Genomic DNA, 17,888 nt, shown 5'->3' on the forward strand with positions numbered 1-17,888 from the left:
GCAGAGAATCAGTCTTCATGTCATAGCAGAGAATTATGCTTCACGTCACCCACCACTGTAACAGTCCATTGTCAGATATTTAGGCCCCGGCACCCAGGCAGAGGAGAGAGGTCCCGTAACAGAGAATCTGGCTTCATGTCAGCAGAGAATCAGTCTTCATGTCATAGCAGAGAATCATGCTTCACGTCACCCACCACTGGAACAGTTTATTGTCATATATTCAGGCCCCGGCACCCAGGCAGAGGAGAGAGGTCCCATAACAGAGAATATGGCTTCATGTCAGCAGAGAATTAGTCTTCATGTCATATCAGAGAATCATGCTTCACGTCACCCAACACTGGAACAGTCCATTGTCAGATATTTAGGCCCAGGCACCCAGGCAGAGGAGAGAGGTCCCATAACAGAGAATCTGGCTTCATGTCAGCAGAGAATCAGTCTTCATGTCATAGCAGAGAATCATGCTTCACGTCACCCACCACTGGAACAGTTTATTGTCAAATATTCAGGCCCCGGCACCCAGGCAGAGGAGAGAGGTCCCATAACAGAGAATATGGCTTCATGTCAGCAGAGAATTAGTCTTCATGTCATAGCAGAGAATTATGCTTCACGTCACCCAACACTGGAACAGTTTATTGTCATATATTCAGGCCCCGGCACCCAGGCAGAGGAGAGAGGTCCCATAACAGAGAATCTGGCTTCATGTCAGCAGAGAATCAGTCTTCATGTCATAGCAGAGAATCATGCTTCACGTCACCCACCACTGTAACAGTCGATTGTCATATATTTAGGCCCCGACACCCAGGCAGAGGAGAGAGGTCCCATAACAGAGAATCTGGCTTCATGTCAGCAGAGAATCAGTCTTCATGTCATAGCAGAGAATCATGCTTCACGCCACCCACCACTGGAACAGTCCATTGTCAGATATTTAGGCCCCGGCACCCAGGCAGAGGAGAGAGGTCCCGTAACAGAGAATAAGGCTTCATGTCAGCAGAGAATCAGTCTTCATTTCATAGCAGAGAATCATGCTTCACGTCACCCAACACTGGAACAGTCCATTGTCAGATATTTAGGCCCAGGCACCCAGGCAGAGGAGAGAGGTCCCGTAACAGAGAATCTGGCTTCATGTCAGCAGAGAATCAGTCTTCATGTCATAACAGAGAATCATGCTTCACGTCACCCAACACTGGAACAGTCCATTGTCAGATATTTAGGCCCAGGCACCCAGGCAGAGGAGAGAGGTCCCGTAACAGAGAATCTGGCTTCATGTCAGCAGAGAATCAGTCTTCATGTCATAGCAGAGAATCATGCTTCACGTCACCCAACACTGGAACAGTCCATTGTCAGATATTTAGGCCCAGGCACCCAGGCAGAGGAGAGAGGTCCCATAACAGAGAATCTGGCTTCATGTCAGCAGAGAATCAGTCTTCATGTCATAGCAGAGAATCATGCTTTACGTCACCCAACACTGGAACAGTCCATTGTCAGATATTTAGGCCCAGGCACCCAGGCAGAGAAGAGAGGTCCCATAACAGAGAATCTGGCTTCATGTCAGCAGAGAATCAGTCTTCATGTCATAGCAGAGAATCATGCTGCACGTCACCCACCACTGTAACAGTCCATTGTCAGATATTTAGGCCCCGGCACCCAGGCAGAGGAGAGAGGTCCCGTAACAGAGAATCTGGCTTCATGTCAGCAGAGAATCAGTCTTCATGTCATAGCAGAGAATCATGCTTCACGTCACCCACCACTGGAACAGTCCATTGTCAGATATTTAGGCCCCGGCACCCAGGCAGAGGAGAGAGGTCCCGTAACAGAGAATATGGCTTCATGTCAGCAGAGAATCAGTCTTCATGTCATAACAGAGAATCATGCTTCACGTCACCCAACAATGGAACAGTCCATTGTCAGATATTTAGGCCCAGGCACCCAGGCAGAGGAGAGAGGTCCCATAACAGAGAATCTGGCTTCATGTCAGCAGAGAATCAGTCTTCATGTCATAGCAGAGAATCATGCTTTACGTCACCCAACATTGGAACAGTCTATCGTCATATATTTAGGCCCCGGCACCCAGACAGAGGAGAGGTTCATTCAACTTTGGGTTGCCCCGCAATATAATGGTAAAATGAAAATAAAAATAGGATTGAATGAGGAAGTGCCCTGGAGTACAATAATATATGGTTAAGGGGAGGTAGTTAATGTCTAATCTGCACAAGGGATGGACAGGTCCTGTGGGATCCATGCCTGGTTCATTTTTATGAACGTCAGCTTGTCCACATTGGCTGTAGACAGGCGGCTGCGTTTGTCTGTAATGACGCCCCCTGCCGTGCTGAATACACGTTCAGACAAAACGCTGGCCGCCGGGCAGGCCAGCACCTCCAAGGCATAAAAGGCTAGCTCTGGCCACGTGGACAATTTAGAGACCCAGAAGTTGAATGGGGCCGAACCATCAGTCAGTACGTGGAGGGGTGTGCACACGTACTGTTCCACCATGTTAGTGAAATGTTGCCTCCTGCTAACACGTTGCGTATCAGGTGGTGGTGCAGTTAGCTGTGGCGTGTTGACAAAACTTTTCCACATCTCTGCCATGCTAACCCTGCCCTCAGAGGAGCTGGCCGTGACACAGCTGCCTTGGCGACCTCTTGCTCCTCCTCTGCCTTGGCCTTGGGCTTCCACTTGTTCCCCTGTGACATTTGGGAATGCTCTCAGTAGCGCGTCTACCAACGTGCGCTTGTACTCGCGCATCTTCCTATCACGCTCCAGTGCAGGAAGTAAGGTGGGCACATTGTCTTTGTACCGTGAATCCAGCAGGGTGGCAACCCAGTAGTCCGCACACGTTAAAATGTGGGCAACTCTGCTGTCGTTGCGCAGGCACTGCAGCATGTAGTCGCTCATGTGTGCCAGGCTGCCCAGAGGTAAGGACAAGCTGTCCTCTGTGGGAGGCGTATCGTCATCGTCCTGCGTTTCCCCCCAGCCACGCACCAGTGATGGGCCCGAGCTGCGTTGGGTGCCACCCCGCTGTGACCATGCTTCATCCTCATCCTCCTCCACCCCCTCCTCCTCATCCTCGTCCTCCTCCTCCTCCAGTAGTGCGCCCTGGCTGGCCACATTTGTACCTGGCCTCTGCTGTTGCAAAAAACCTCCCTCTGAGTCACTTCAAAGAGACTGGCCTGAAAGTGCTAAAAATGACCCCTCTTCCTCCTCCTCCTCTCCTGGGCCACCTCCTCTTCCATCATCGCCCTAAGTGTTTTCTCAAGGAGACATAGAAGTGGTATTGTAACGCTGATAACGGCGTCATCGCCACTGGCCATGTTGGTGGAGTACTCGAAACAGCGCAACAGGGCACACAGGTCTCGCATGGAGGCCCAGTCATTGGTGGTGAAGTGGTGCTGTTCCGCAGTGCGACTGACCCGTGCGTGCTGCAGCTGAAACTCCACTATGGCCTGCTGCTGCTCGCACAGTCTGTCCAGCATGTGCAAGGTGGAGTTCCACCTGGTGGGCACGTCGCATATGAGGCGGTGAGCGGGAAGGCCGAAGTTACGCTGTAGCGCAGACAGGCGAGCAGCGGCAGGATGTGAACGCCGGAAGCGCGAACAGACGGCCCGCACTTTATGCAGCAGCTCTGACATGTCGGGGTAGTTGTGAATGAACTTCTGCACCACCAAATTCAGCACATGCGCCAAGCAAGGGATGTGCGTCAAACCGGCTAGTCCCAGAGCTGCAACGAGATTTCGCCCATTATCGCACACCACCAGGCCGGGCTTGAGGCTCACCGGCAGCAACCACTCGTCGGTCTGTTGTTCTATACCCCGCCACAACTCCTGTGCGGTGTGGGGCCTGTCCCCCAAACATATGAGTTTCAGAATGGCCTGCTGACGTTTACCCCGGGCTGTGCTGAAGTTGGTGGTGAAGGTGTGTGGCTGACTGGATGAGCAGGTGGAAGAAGAGGAGGAGGAAGCCGAGTAGGAGGAGGAGGCAACAGGAGGCAAAGAATGTTGCCCTGCGATCCTTGGCGGCGGAAGGACGTGCGCCAAACAGCTCTCCGCCTGGGGCCCAGCCGCCACTACATTTACCCAGTGTGCAGTTAGGGAGATATAGCGTCCCTGGCCGTGCTTACTGGTCCACGTATCTGTGGTTAGGTGGACCTTGCCACAGATGGCGTTGCGCAGTGCACACTTGATTTTATCGGATACTTGGTTGTGCAGGGAAGGCACGGCTCTCTTGGAGAAGTAGTGCCGGCTGGGAACAACATACTGTGGGACAGCAAGCGACATGAGCTGTTTGAAGCTGTCTGTGTCCACCAGCCTAAATGACAGCATTTCATAGGCCAGTAGTTTAAAAATGCTGGCATTCAGGGCCAGGGATCGAGGGTGGCTAGGTGGGAATTTATGCTTTCTCTCAAATGTTTGTGAGATGGAGAGCTGAATGCTGGCGTGTGACATGGTTGAGATGCTTGGTGACGGAGGTGGTGGTGTTGGTGGTACATCCTCTGTTTGCTGGGGGGCGGCAGGTGCCAACGTTCCTCCAGAGGCGGAGGAAGAGGCCGAGGCGGCAGCAGCAGAAGAGGCAGAGGCGGCAGCAGCAGAAGAGGTAGCAGGGGGAGCCTGAGTGACTTCCTTGTTTTTAAGGTGTTTACTCCACTGCAGTTCATGCTTTGCATGCAGGTGCCTGGTCATGCAGGTTGTGCTTAGGTTCAGAACGTTAATGCCTCGCTTCAGGCTCTGATGGTACAGCGTGCAAACCACTCGGGTCTTGTCGTCAGCACATTGTTTGAAGAAGTGCCATGCCAGGGAACTCCTTGAAGCTGCCTTTGGGGTGCTCGGTCCCAGATGGCGGCGGTCAGTAGCAGGCGGAGTCTCTTGGCGGCGGGTGTTCTGCTTTTGCCCACTGCTCCCTCTTTTGCTACGCTGTTGGCTCGGTCTCACCACTGCCTCTTCCTCCGAACTGTGAAAGTCAGTGGCACGACCTTCATTCCATGTGGGGTCTAGGACCTCATCGTCCCCTGCATCGTCTTCCACCCAGTCTTGATCCCTGACCTCCTGTTCAGTCTGCACACTGCAGAAAGACGCAGCAGTTGGCACCTGTGTTTCGTCATCATCAGAGACGTGCTGAGGTGGTATTCCCATGTCCTCATCATCAGGAAACATAAGTGGTTGTGCGTCAGTGCATTCTATGTCTTCCACCGCTGGGGAAGGGCTAGGTGGATGCCCTTGGGAAACCCTGCCAGCGGAGTCTTCAAACAGCATAAGAGACTGCTGCATAACTTGAGGCTCAGACAGTTTCCCTGGTATGCATGGGGGTGATGTGACAGACTGATGGGCTTGGTTTTCAGGCGCCATCTGTGCGCTTTCTGCAGAAGACTGGGTGGGAGATAATGTGAACGTGCTGGATCCACTGTCGGCCACCCAATTGACTAATGCCTGTACCTGCTCAGGCCTTACCATCCTTAGAACGGCATTGGGCCCCACCAAATATCGCTGTAAATTATGGCGGCTACTGGGACCTGAGGTAGTTGGTACACTAGGACGTGTGGCTGTGGCAGAACGGCCACGTCCTCTCCCAGCACCAGAGGGTCCACTAACACCACCACGACCATGTCCGTGTCCGCGTCCCTTACTAGATGTTTTCCTCATTGTTACCGTTCATCACAATAAGAAAAATATTATTTGGCCCAATGTATTGAATTCAAATTCAGGCCTTTTTTTACAGACACCTAACACTATCTGGCTATCTATTTAGGTACCGTATTACACTAATAAAGGCACAGCAGTAACGACAGATTTAGCTGAATATAAATTTGAGGCCTATTATTTAGGCGCTGGGTGACAGGTATACGTTTACAGACAGAATTAGACTTTGAATTGCACAGTAGCGTGTGTGTGAAGTTATTGAGAATGACCCTATCTGCACCTTGAATCTAATATACCCTTTTAGGGATAGATTTAAAGTAGGCCTGATACAGTAGAAACCACTAATTTAGAGAATTGCTAAGTTGGGAATTGTATTTCAACCCAGAACAAAAACTGTGCTTTGACGGACCCAAAATAACTTGACCAGCCTCAGCAATAACCACAGATTTAGATGAATATACATTTGAGGCCTATTATTTAGGCGCTGGGTGACAGGTATATGTTTACAGACAGAATTAGACTTGGAAATGCACAGTAGTGTGTGTGTGAAGTTATTGAGAATGACCCTATCAGCACCTTGAATCTAATATACCCTTTTAGGGATAGATTTAAAGTAGGCCTGATACAGCAGAAACCACTAATTTAGAGAATTGCTAAGTTGGGAATTGTATTTCAACCCAGAACAAAAACTGTGCTTTGACGGACCCAAAATAACTTGACCAGCCTCAGCAATAACCACAGATTTAGATGAATATACATTTAAGGCCTATTATTTAGGCGCTGGGTGACAGGTATACATTTACAGACAGAATTAGACTTGGAATTGCACAGTAGCGTGTGTGTGAAGTTATTGAGAATGACCCTATCTGCACCTTGAATCTTATATACCCTTTTAGGGATAGATTTAAAGTAGCCCTGATAGAGCAGAAACCACTAATTTAGGAAATTGCTAAGTTGGGAATTGTATTTCAACCCTGAACAAAAATATATCCTTTGCCAGACAGCAGACAGTATTACAATTGGCTGGCCACAGCTGAAACACCAGATTTAGGGTACTGCTATTTTGGCAATTGTATTTCACCCCTCAATAAAATAGCAAGCACAGCCAAGCCCCTGATGTAGGATATAGCCAAAAAATAACCACACTATTGATGGTTAAATGCACTTGGTGACAGCTTGCCCCTGATGTAGGATATAGCCAAAAAATAACCACACTATTAATGGTTAAATGCACTTGGTGACAGCTTGCCCCTGATGTAGGATATAGCCAAAAAATAACCACACTATTGATGGTTAAATGCACTTGGTGACAGCTTGCCCCTGATGTAGGATATAGCCAAAAAATAACCACACTATTAATTGTTAAATGCACTTGGTGACAGCTTGCCCCTGATGTAGGATATAGCCAAAAAATAACCACACTATTGATGGTTAAATGCACTTGGTGACAGCTTGCCCCTTATGTAGGATATAGCCAAAAAAAAATAACCACACTATTGATGGTTAAATGCACTTGGTGACAGCTTGCCCCTGATGTAGGATATAGCCAAAAAAAAACACACTATTGATGGTTAAATGTACTTGGTGGCAGCTTGTGCTGGCGCACCACAAGACACAAAATGGCCGCCGATCACCCCAGAAAAAAGTGACTGAAAAATGCTCTGGGCAGCCTAAAAACAGTGAGCAAGTGAATAGCAGCAGTTCAATGATCCACAGCTGTAGATCGATCACTGACTTAAGTGTTTTGGAGGAGTTAATCACTGCCTAATCTCGCCCTAACAGTCGCAGCTGCAACCTCTCCCTACACTGTTCAGAGCAGAGTGACGTGTGGCGCTACGTGACTCCAGCTTAAATAGAGGCTGGGTCACATGCTGCACTGGCCAATCACAGCCATGCCAATAGTAGGCATGGCTGTGATGGCCTCTTGGGGCAAGTAGTATGATGCTGGTTGATTGGCTGCTTTGCAGCCTTTCAAAAAGCGCCAAAAAAGAGACGAACACCGAACCTGAACCCGGACTTTTACGAAAATGTTCGGGTTCGGGTCCGTGTCACGGACACCCCAAAATTCGGTACGAACCCGAACTATACAGTTCGGGTTCGCTCATCCCTAATTATGACAAAACGTTTTGTCAGAAGCTGGCAATCCATACTTCTCTTAAATCCGTTGTAAAGGACATAGGTTTGTGGGTGAATCTAATGTTACCACAAAAATCTGTTCCTTTGTAATCTGTTATCTCGCCTAATCAATCTGCCTTTAAAAAAGGCATTTGCTTTTTGTTTAATGAAACATCATGCAAATGGCTGAGTAATTGTTGCTACAAGCATGAGTGTTCCTTTTGTGGGGGCGCTCACCCCATGGTGCGCTGTTTCAAAAGGAACTCTCAATCGGGACAGCAGCAGCTTGGTACCAAGGAACAAGTTCTCAAAAGCGTAGAGTCCAGTGAAATTATCCGCAATTCTCCCATGGCTAAAGCGTTATCCACATCCGCAGAAAGCTAAATTGATTTTCGACTGATTTAATGAAGAGTTTCTTAGACCTGAGTTCCTTGGTAAGGGGTGTTGCTGGGTTGACAAGTCTGTGTCTATTCATAAGGATGTTGTAAGATTGAAACTACAGAAAGAATTGGTTTGGGGACGAATTGAGGGTCCATTTAGCAGCCCGCCTTTTGAGAATTTTATACTCTCTCCTTTGGGTATTGTAGCAAAGAAAGAGTCAGGTGAATTTAGACTTATACATCATTTGTCATTTCCGGAGAAGCATTCTCTGAATGACATGGTGGATAAGTCCTGTGCTACGGTGGAATATTCTTCTTTTGACAGTGCAGTGTTGATACTTAGGCAGTTCGGTAAAGGGGCTTTGTTGGCTAAGGCTGACATAAAGTCGGCCTTTCGCTTGCGTCCAGTTAATCCTGCTGGATTTTGTTCTTTAGGTTTTCAATTTGAAGGTTTTTATTATTTTGACAAGTGCCTTCCTATGGGTTTTACGTTATTGTGTTATTATTTTGAAACATTTTCTAGCTTTTTTCATTGGGTTTTGTTTTCTTTAATTTCTATTGGCGGTATTTTACATTATCTGGACGATTTTCTGTTTGTAGGTTTTGCCGATTCTAGTCTTTGTGCTGATTTATTGTTGAAATCTTTTGATATCTGTTATTGTTTTGGTATTCCAGTGGCTCATGAAAAAACAGTTTTTCCGTGTTGTTATTTAGAATTTTTAGGAATTACTATTGATACTATTAGAATGGAATGTAGGTTACAAGAAGTAAAATTAGTTAAATTTAGATATCTGTTAGTCGCATTATTGAGGAAAAAGAAATGTACTCTGAAGGAAATGCAATCAGTTTTAGGCTCGCTTAATTTTGCTAGTAGAATTATTCCCATGGGTAGAGTTTTTTCAAAGCGCCTTTATTTTTCCACCAGGGGTTTGAAATCTCCTAGCTCGCATATTCAGCTTACTAAGTGCTTGAAAGATTATCTTTGTATTTGGTTTGAATTTTTACAGAACTTCAATGGCTGTAGCTTTTGGCAAGCGTAGAATTCGTAGATTCTGAAGTATTAGGTTTATTTACTGATGCTGCTGGGAGTTGCGGTTACGTTTTTTTTTGTGGGAAGGTAAGTGGTCGGCGGAGAGATGGCCTGATTCATGGTTTAGTTGTGGTGTGACAAAGAATATTGTGTTTTTAGAGTTATTTTCTGTGGTTGTTGCTGTAGCAGTCTGGGGTTCAGAGTTTGAGAATAAAATAATTTAGTTTCATACGGAGAACAAAGGTGTGCTTTTTGCCATTAGCACTTTGGCGTCCAAATCAGAGTTAGTGGTTAAGCTGTTAAGGCACCTGGTGCTGCTTTGTATGCAATGCAACATTTGGATTAAATCTTAATATGTTGTAGGGCCATCAAATAGCTTAGCCGACTCTTTATCTCGCTTGCAGTTTGGTAAGTTTTGGCAACTCGCTCCGGAAGCAAGTCAGCAAGGGATTCCATGCCCCCGCCACTTATTGTACACTCATTAGCACCCAGAACATGGGCTACATATGCAGCTGCATGGCGGTATTGGGTATTAGTCAATTCTGGTTTTGACGATAATTTTGGTAATGTCTCTGATAAAGGTTTATCATTTGTTGCAAGTTTGTGTGACAGACAGTTGTCTTTTTCTGCTGTGTCTAAGTGTGTTTCAGGTATTTTTTTCTTTTAAAAATTATATGGTGAGTAGCCTCTGTCTTCTTGTTTTCAGATTAAGCAATTGTTAAAAGGGTACAGGAAACGTTTGCCAATGTTGATAGTAGAAGGCCTATTTCTATTCAATTGTTATTAGATTTGTATAATGTTTTATAATGTTCAATAAAGATATTTTTAGACACTCTAAGGCGGATCCGTTTGGGAGAGGCAGGTTTATTAAGTTGAATCAATGGGTTGATTCAGTTTTATGCCCAGTGGCTATTGCTAAGTCATGGCTAGAAGTGTGTCCGTCCTCGTCAGGTCCGTTTCTATTACACAAGGATTCTTCCCCTTTTACTAGATTTCAGTTTGGTTTTAAAAAAAACGTTTAAATGCTTTGGGCCTGAATTTGCAAAAAAATTCGCCCCATTCCTTTAGGATCAGTGCTGCTACAGAAGCGGCAAATTGTGGTCTGGATGAATCAGTGATTCGTAGAATAGGTCGTTGGGGCTCTCACAGAGTTGGGCTTTATGTTAGACCAGATTTAATGTTATCAGACTAATGTAATTTTCTTTATTTTCAATGAAGATAGAAGTTACAGAGGGCTGGGGCGGAGAGTGCGTAGAAACGCTGAGTGATCAGCTGGCGACGGCCGTTTCACGCTACTGCGCTTCTTCTGGCCTCTGACAAAGTCACGCTACCCATGCGCTTATTTAAATGCGTCCACATTGCCTCGGCAACCAAAGACGCTAAAAACATATACCCCGTCCGCTACGGAACGAGGAGGGTAGAAAAATAACATTCCCTGACAACCAAATGTACCTGTATCGTGCGCGTGGTCCTCTATCTGTATAAACAAACACTCAGATAATTTCGATCATTTAGTCCCAATGGACCCATAGCAGCGGTGCGGATAATCCACTCCACCTCCTTCTGTAAGAGGAGGCGGTCCCTATCTCCACCTAGTACCGGGGAGGGGACATGTTCAAGGGCACCGAATTTTAGACATTTAGTATTGTACTCATGTTTAGTGCGGATATGGTCAATGAGCCTGGGACAACCTTTTCCTGACTTCACTGAATTTATATGCTCCCTGAATCTCTCATACATAGGGCGGATTGTCTTCCCTATGTAGAAGGATCCACAGGAGCATAGTACCAGGTATACCACGTATTTTGTTCTACATGTGGTGAAGAGCTGTCTCAAAAGCCAGTCCAGGTATTTAGACAATGGTTCAGTCACTGACCCTATCTCCGCCACAATAGGGCGGCCAGGGGGCTGGGTCAGTGACTTGTGAATTTTAGGTACAAAGTACCATGTAGGTTTCTTGGGGGATGGTGGTACAAGCCGATCCATGATAAGTGCCGTAAAAAAATCAACCTCAATGTAACGTGTCAGCAACTCACAGAGTTGTGCTTGGATGGCTGGGGTGGGATCATTCCCTAGCTTTAAATAAACAGAGGTATCTCCCAGCTGTCTGTATGCTTCTTGTAGGTAGTACTCCTTAGTAAGAAGGACAATATTGCCCCCTTGTCTGCCGGTTTCACTACAACATCATCTCTGTTAGCTAGCCATTTGATGGTAGACAATTCCTCCTTAGTGATATTATTCTCTGCTCTGGGGTACACTAGAGCTTTCACATCTCTTAAGATTTGCTTGTGAAAGATGTCGATGCTACTCCCGGCAGGCAAAGGGGGGGGGGATATGTCGATTTTATACCTCCCTCAAAGCGACCTGCTTCTGCAGTGGGGGCGGGGGGACCACCTAATTCTGTGTCAGCTAGATATTCTAGACAGGCAATTTCTGTTTCATCATAGGTTTTGTCCAATTTAAACCCCAACATGTTCGTGTGGGCCGGGATTTCACTCTCTCTTGGAGACTAACATAGGCTGGGAACTACTGTACATTTTATGCAGTTGTAGTTTGCGTATAGCTCTGAATAGATCTATTTCAAATGTCACTGGATTGAAGTTTTCCACCAGACGGAAACCGAGCCCTTTATTAAGGGCACTAATGCAAGGAGGTGTTAATTGAAGTGCAGTCAGGTTGATTACAAGATTATCTTCAGATACGTTCTTTGGAGATGGTGTCATTGACGCCATGACACCTGTTTCCTGTTGCGTGCTGATTTCCTCGCTGGTCTTCTTTCTCCCTTTTCTTCCCCTTCTTGTGCTGCGTCTAAAGGGGGTGCATTTTCTGTTGTGCTTCGGGTATTGTTAGTATTATCAGACATACTAGAGTCACTATCAGTTGTCCAATAATCACTTCTAATTTTCCTCTGCGGAAGAGGGGCTCCAAGATTTAACATGCAACAAACCTCTTATCACCTTTAAAAGGTGCCATAGGATTAAAGATAAGTTGGTGAGGAGTAGACTTAAGAAGAATAAGGCTAGCAATTGGCTCACTGAGCGTACACCAATAGGAAGTTATAAATGTGGGGACTGCGCATTTTGTCAATATGCTTTACAGGGCAAGTATTTTTTCTTTGCGGGTGTTAGGCATAGAGTTAAGCAATTCACCACATGTAGAACAAAATACGTAGTATACCTGGTACTATGCTCCTGTGGATCCTTCTACATAGGGAAGACAATCCGCCCTATGTATGAGAGATTCAGGGAGCATATCAATTCAGTGAAGTCAGGAAAATGTTGTCCTAGGCTCATTGACCATATCCGCACTAAACAGGAGTACAATACTAAATGTCTAAAATTCGCTCCCTTTGAACATGTCCCCACCCCGGTACTAGGTGGAGATAGGGACCGGCTTCCTCTTACAGAAGGAGGCGGAGTGGATTATCCGCACAGCTGCTATGGGTCCATTGGGACTAAATGATCGAAATTATCTTAGTGTTTGTTTATGCAGATAGAGGACCACGCACACGATACAGGTACATTTGGTTGTCAGGGAATGTTATGTTTTTACCCTCCTCGTTCCGTAGAGGACGGGGTATATGTTTTTAGCGTCTTTGGTTGCCGAGGCAACGTGGACGCATTTAAATGAGAGCATGAGAGAGCGTCGGACGTAGGACGCTAGGGCTCTGCCTCCGCTTCCTCCCCTGCCTCTGCCCTGCCCCCACCGCCGCTCGCTGGCAGCCCGTACCGCCGGAACAGCTGAACAGCTGAACAGCTGATGGGCCGGGAGTCTGAGACGCCGAGACGCCGCAATGCTGAGGCTGAAGCTGCCCTGCTCTTGACGCCGGTGCTGGTATCCTGACCCCCGCTCCGCGACGCAAGGATTCGCCAGGTGGTGAGTCGCAACATCGGTTGTGTTGTGGGAGAGAACTATGAGTGGAGGAGCCGGCGTGCTGAAAAAAAAAAAAGGCGCTCGGGATGCTGCCGTTGGAGCCTGCTGTTTGAGCCTGAGGTTTTGCCTGTTGTGGATCCCTGTTGCCCGTGTGGGAGAGGTTGACCTGGATGACCTGACCGCAGTGTCGTACGACAGGTTCTTTAAACTTGGACACAAGATCACCAGGGGTGATTAACTCAGGGGGTATAGTATGTATTGCCTCTTACTGCAACCCACGCTCAATTTTTGCCCTTAGGTCTGCCCCCATTGTGAAGGTGTACAAGCAGTAGGGGTGATATCCCCAGTGATGGCAGCTGATAGAGGGTCTGTTTTTTTCCACGGTAATTGTGGCTGTGAGGATGGGTATGCAGCATGAGGCTATTGCGGACTGAGGAAAAACGCTATACAACCCTGTCTCCTCTCAGGTTTTCGTAATTAACGACATTCTCCCCGACTTAAAGAACTAACCATTTGTACCTTCCGATACGCCTGGACCTTATGCCCTGTGTTACAACTCCGTAAGGAACCCACCTTTCTCGGTCAAAAGTCCTGATTAACATTACTAACATCACTAACTTTTCCCCCTTTGAATTGATTTTCTCACTATTGGATCGACTTTGAACTGATCTTCTCACTATTGGATTGACTTCTCGTATCTAAAATGATTCAAATATAGAAGTAATTTATTGTTTATATTCTGATTGTGTCAAGAAGGGGGTTATACTTGTCTCTTTCAGGCTTTAAACTTGCCCTGGTATTGAGAGAGGGAGGGAGAAGAGGGGAAAGGAGAAAAAAAAAGGGGGAAAAAAAAAAAGGGGGAAAAAAAAAAGGTGGAGAATTGAAATGCCGTCTAAGAAAAGGGAGGAACCGCGTGGTCCTGCGGGAAGTACCGCTAGGAGATCAACCGCAGGTTTGGAAAGTGGGTCTAAACAATCGGGCCTAAATAAATATCTGGTTCCGAACTCACCAGGGCCAAGATCCCCACAAAAAGAAAAAACTGTGGATTCTAGACCGCAGGATCTTACACATGAGACGTCAGTTGATGGGGGAGAGGGAGAGAGGGGAACCCCAGTGACATATACAGAAACAGATGTAAAAATGGTGCAGGATATACTCTGTACGGTCTCACGGATGGAGAATTTAATGGGCAATTTAGTAACCCAGGTTGGGGCAGTACAGACAGATGTTATGGTTATACGAGCGGAGATGGAAAAAGTTAGACAACGGTTGCAAGAGATGGAAAAAAAGATCCTCCCCCTTGAGAAATCTGTTCAGAAATTAGAGAAGGAAGTGATAGCCTTAAAACAGACAAACGCTAAGATGGAACAAAAATTGGTAGATCAGGAGGACAGATCAAGAAGGTCAAATATAAGATGTGTGGGGATTCCAGAACGAGCGGAGGGAGATAACTGTACCGATTTTATGGAGAGATGGTTAAGGGAAAACAGTAGAGAAGGTACTCTCTCTCCCCTGTTTTCCATCGAAAGAGCACACAGGATCCCCACAAAAAATAGGGTACCAGGAGACTATCCTAGACCGATATTGGTGAAATGTTTACTATCTAAGGACCGAGATGGAATATTAGCCGACGCTAGAACCTCGGAAAGATATCACATACAAGGGGTAAAGATTAAACTTTTTCCAGACTACTCATTCAGTACTAATGCACAAAGAAGAGAGTTCATATCGGTAAAAAAAAGATTAAGGGAAGCAGGTAAAAAGTATAGCCTTTTTTTTCCAGCAAAATTAAGGGTAGAACACAATGGCAAGTTCATTTTTTTTCAGACTCCGGAGGAGGTTAGCGAGTGGGCGGACGGGGAGGGTCTCTGAGGTTGGGGGGAGGAGGCGATAGGTGCCAATATGCTAAGATATGGAGTCGCCCGGACTGCCGACCAGCAGAAGGGGGGACTATTATGGAGGGGTTGGGGGGGGTGGGGCGTGGAGAGAATTAATTTTTTTATTTTTTTTTTTTTGGCTCTATCTGGATAGATGGTTAGGGTTCTATCATTGAATGTGAGAGGGCTCCGCGAGAGGGTTAAAAGGTTTGCTATCCTTGAGTGGATCAAGAGGTTCCTGCCAGCCGTCATCTGCCTCCAGGAGACGCATTTAGACAAAGAATCAGTCAGGTGGTTGGAGAGGAGATGGATGGTGGTGGGATATCATTCGGTATACACTACCTACTCTAGAGGGGTCTCGATTTTGATACATAATAAAATTAAGTTTGAGGCTCTGGCATGTGAGGCTGATGATCGCGGCAGGTACCTCTTTCTATATTGCTATGTAGAGGGGAAAAAAACTGTACTTGCAAATATATATATTCCACCACCTTATAAATCAGATGTTTTGTATCAACTGTATAGATTTATGCTGAATAAACAGGATTGTATGTTAATTGCGGTCGGAGACTTTAATGCGGTTATGGATCCACTCAAGGATAGGATGTCTAGCGGAAGGGGAGGAGCACAAAATGTAGAGTTACGCAAACTAGTGTACGAATTTAATTGGGTAGATGTCTGGCGGGTGCAGAACCCGGATGAAATTAAGTATTTTTTGTTACTCAAAAACACACCAGACCTGGTCGAGAATAGATATGATTCTGGGAAATAAAAATTTAATATCTCAAAATAGGATTAGGATAAAGTATATACCCATGGCTTTATCGGACCATAGCGCAATGGTAATGGAGCTGGATCTGAATAAAAATAATACTTTGCCGTTGTTTAAGTTCAATCCCCATTGGTTATTATTAATCTCAGATAAAGAGAGTATAATAGAAGAGCTGAAACTCTTTTTTATGGAAAATAATGGTTCTGCCGGTAGACTTGTGGTTTGGGACACCTTTAAGGCTTTTTTGAGGGGATTATTGTTTAAAAAAGTAAATTATTGGAAAAAAAATATTAGAGAGAATGGGAGGGCATTGGAAGAAAAATTACAAGAGGCTGGAATGGTATGTATGAGACACCCTACTGTATTCAATAAGAGAGTTTGGGAGGAAGAACAAGAAAAGTTGAGGCTATATCAACTAGAAAAAAGTAGGAAAGAATTGCTCCTTCAGGGGATTAAGTTGGCCTCGGAAGGTGAAAAAGTCGGAAAAATATTAGCAAATATAGTTAGAAACCAAAAAGGGAAATCATGGATTGGAGTGATTAAAGATAAAATGGGAAAATTACTCACGGTATCTGAAGATATAAAAAAAGTGTTTGGGGATTACTTCCAAGAGTTATATAAGTCCAGGGTACAATACTCAAAACAAGAGTTAGAATCCTATCTAGATAAGATTGCTTTTAATAGGATCTCTGAGGTACAAAAAGAATTTCTGGAAAAAGAAATAACTGTGGCAGATATAAATTCAGCATTGGGCAAGGTAAAATCCGAGAAAGCACCAGGTGGAGATGGATTGCCCTTTGAAATATATAAAGCCTTCGCACAGGTATTAGTTCCAGAATTAAAAATAACATTGGATGAGGCACAAAAATTAAGTGAGCTACCGAACTCTATGAAGGAAGCAATTATTACATTAATTCTAAAAAAGGGGAAGGAACAAACAGACCCTGGCTCATATAGGCCTATATCCCTCTTGAATACAGATGCAAAAATTTTGGCAAAAGTTCTAGCAGACAGGCTCTCTAAGGTTATTAAAGAAATAATAAATAAAGATCAAACAGGTTTTATACCGGGTAGAACAATATACTCCAATATAAGAAGACTATTCCTTAATATTGAAGCTAATAGATCAGATGCAGGGGAAAAAGCGATACTCTCACTGGATGCCCAAAAGGCGTTTGATTGCATCGAATGGGAGTATCTATGGGCAGTATTAAGGAGATTGGCATAGGAGAAGGATTTATAGGGTGGATTCAGCTGATTTATCGTAACCCCAGGGCTAGAGTGGTTGTGGATGGGAGCTTATCCCCTTCGTTTGCTCTATCACGCGGTACAAGGCAGGGATGCCCTCTCTCCCCATTGCTATTTGCAATTGCAATTGAACCCCTGGCAAATATAATAAGAAATGACAGGGAGATTAAAAGTTTTACATATGTGGGTGGAGAAGAAAAATTGTTGATGTATGCAGATGATATTTTACTTTTTTTGCAAAACACTGGGGAACAGTTTAATAAAATAGTAGAGATAATAGATAAGTTTGGGTTCTACTCCGGTTTAAATATTAATTGGGGTAAATCACACATGTTATTATTAGGAGAGGGGCAACTACAGAGAGACACACGGGTGCATGTTTTAAAAAGGCACGAAAATTTTAAATATCTCGGTATACAAATCTCCGGGAACATAGAAGAATATGAAAAATTAAATATTCTCCCTTTAATAAAAGAACTAAGAACTAAAATACACATATGGAAAAGATTACCACTGTCAATGCAGGGTAGGGTAAATTTAATAAAAATGGTCTTCCTCCCAAAGATACTTTATGTATTGCAAAATGCCCCAGTAAGAATATCACAAAATATTTTTAAACTATTTGATAGATTAATGGGGGATTTTATGTGGAAGGGTGCGATCCCTCGGATAAAGAAGGAAGTCCTTCAGCTCCCAGTGAAAGAAGGAGGATTAGCGCTCCCTAATCTATTTTTCTACTACTTAATAACACAATACGGGAATATAAAGGATAGTTTAGATAGTCAGGTGGGTAGACAAGAAATAAATAGATGGGGATGGAAAGAAAAATTCAATCACTTAGAGGTATTGGAGTCAGGTTTTTTTGGGAAAAAAAATACTAGTAATAGGATATTTAACCTGTTAGAATATGTATGGGGGGAAATTAAGAAATTATTGGAGATTAAAGGGTTTTTGAAATATACACCG

This window comes from Bufo gargarizans, chromosome 2 (assembly GCF_014858855.1).
Source record: "Bufo gargarizans isolate SCDJY-AF-19 chromosome 2, ASM1485885v1, whole genome shotgun sequence".
Lineage (NCBI taxonomy): Eukaryota > Metazoa > Chordata > Amphibia > Anura > Bufonidae > Bufo > Bufo gargarizans.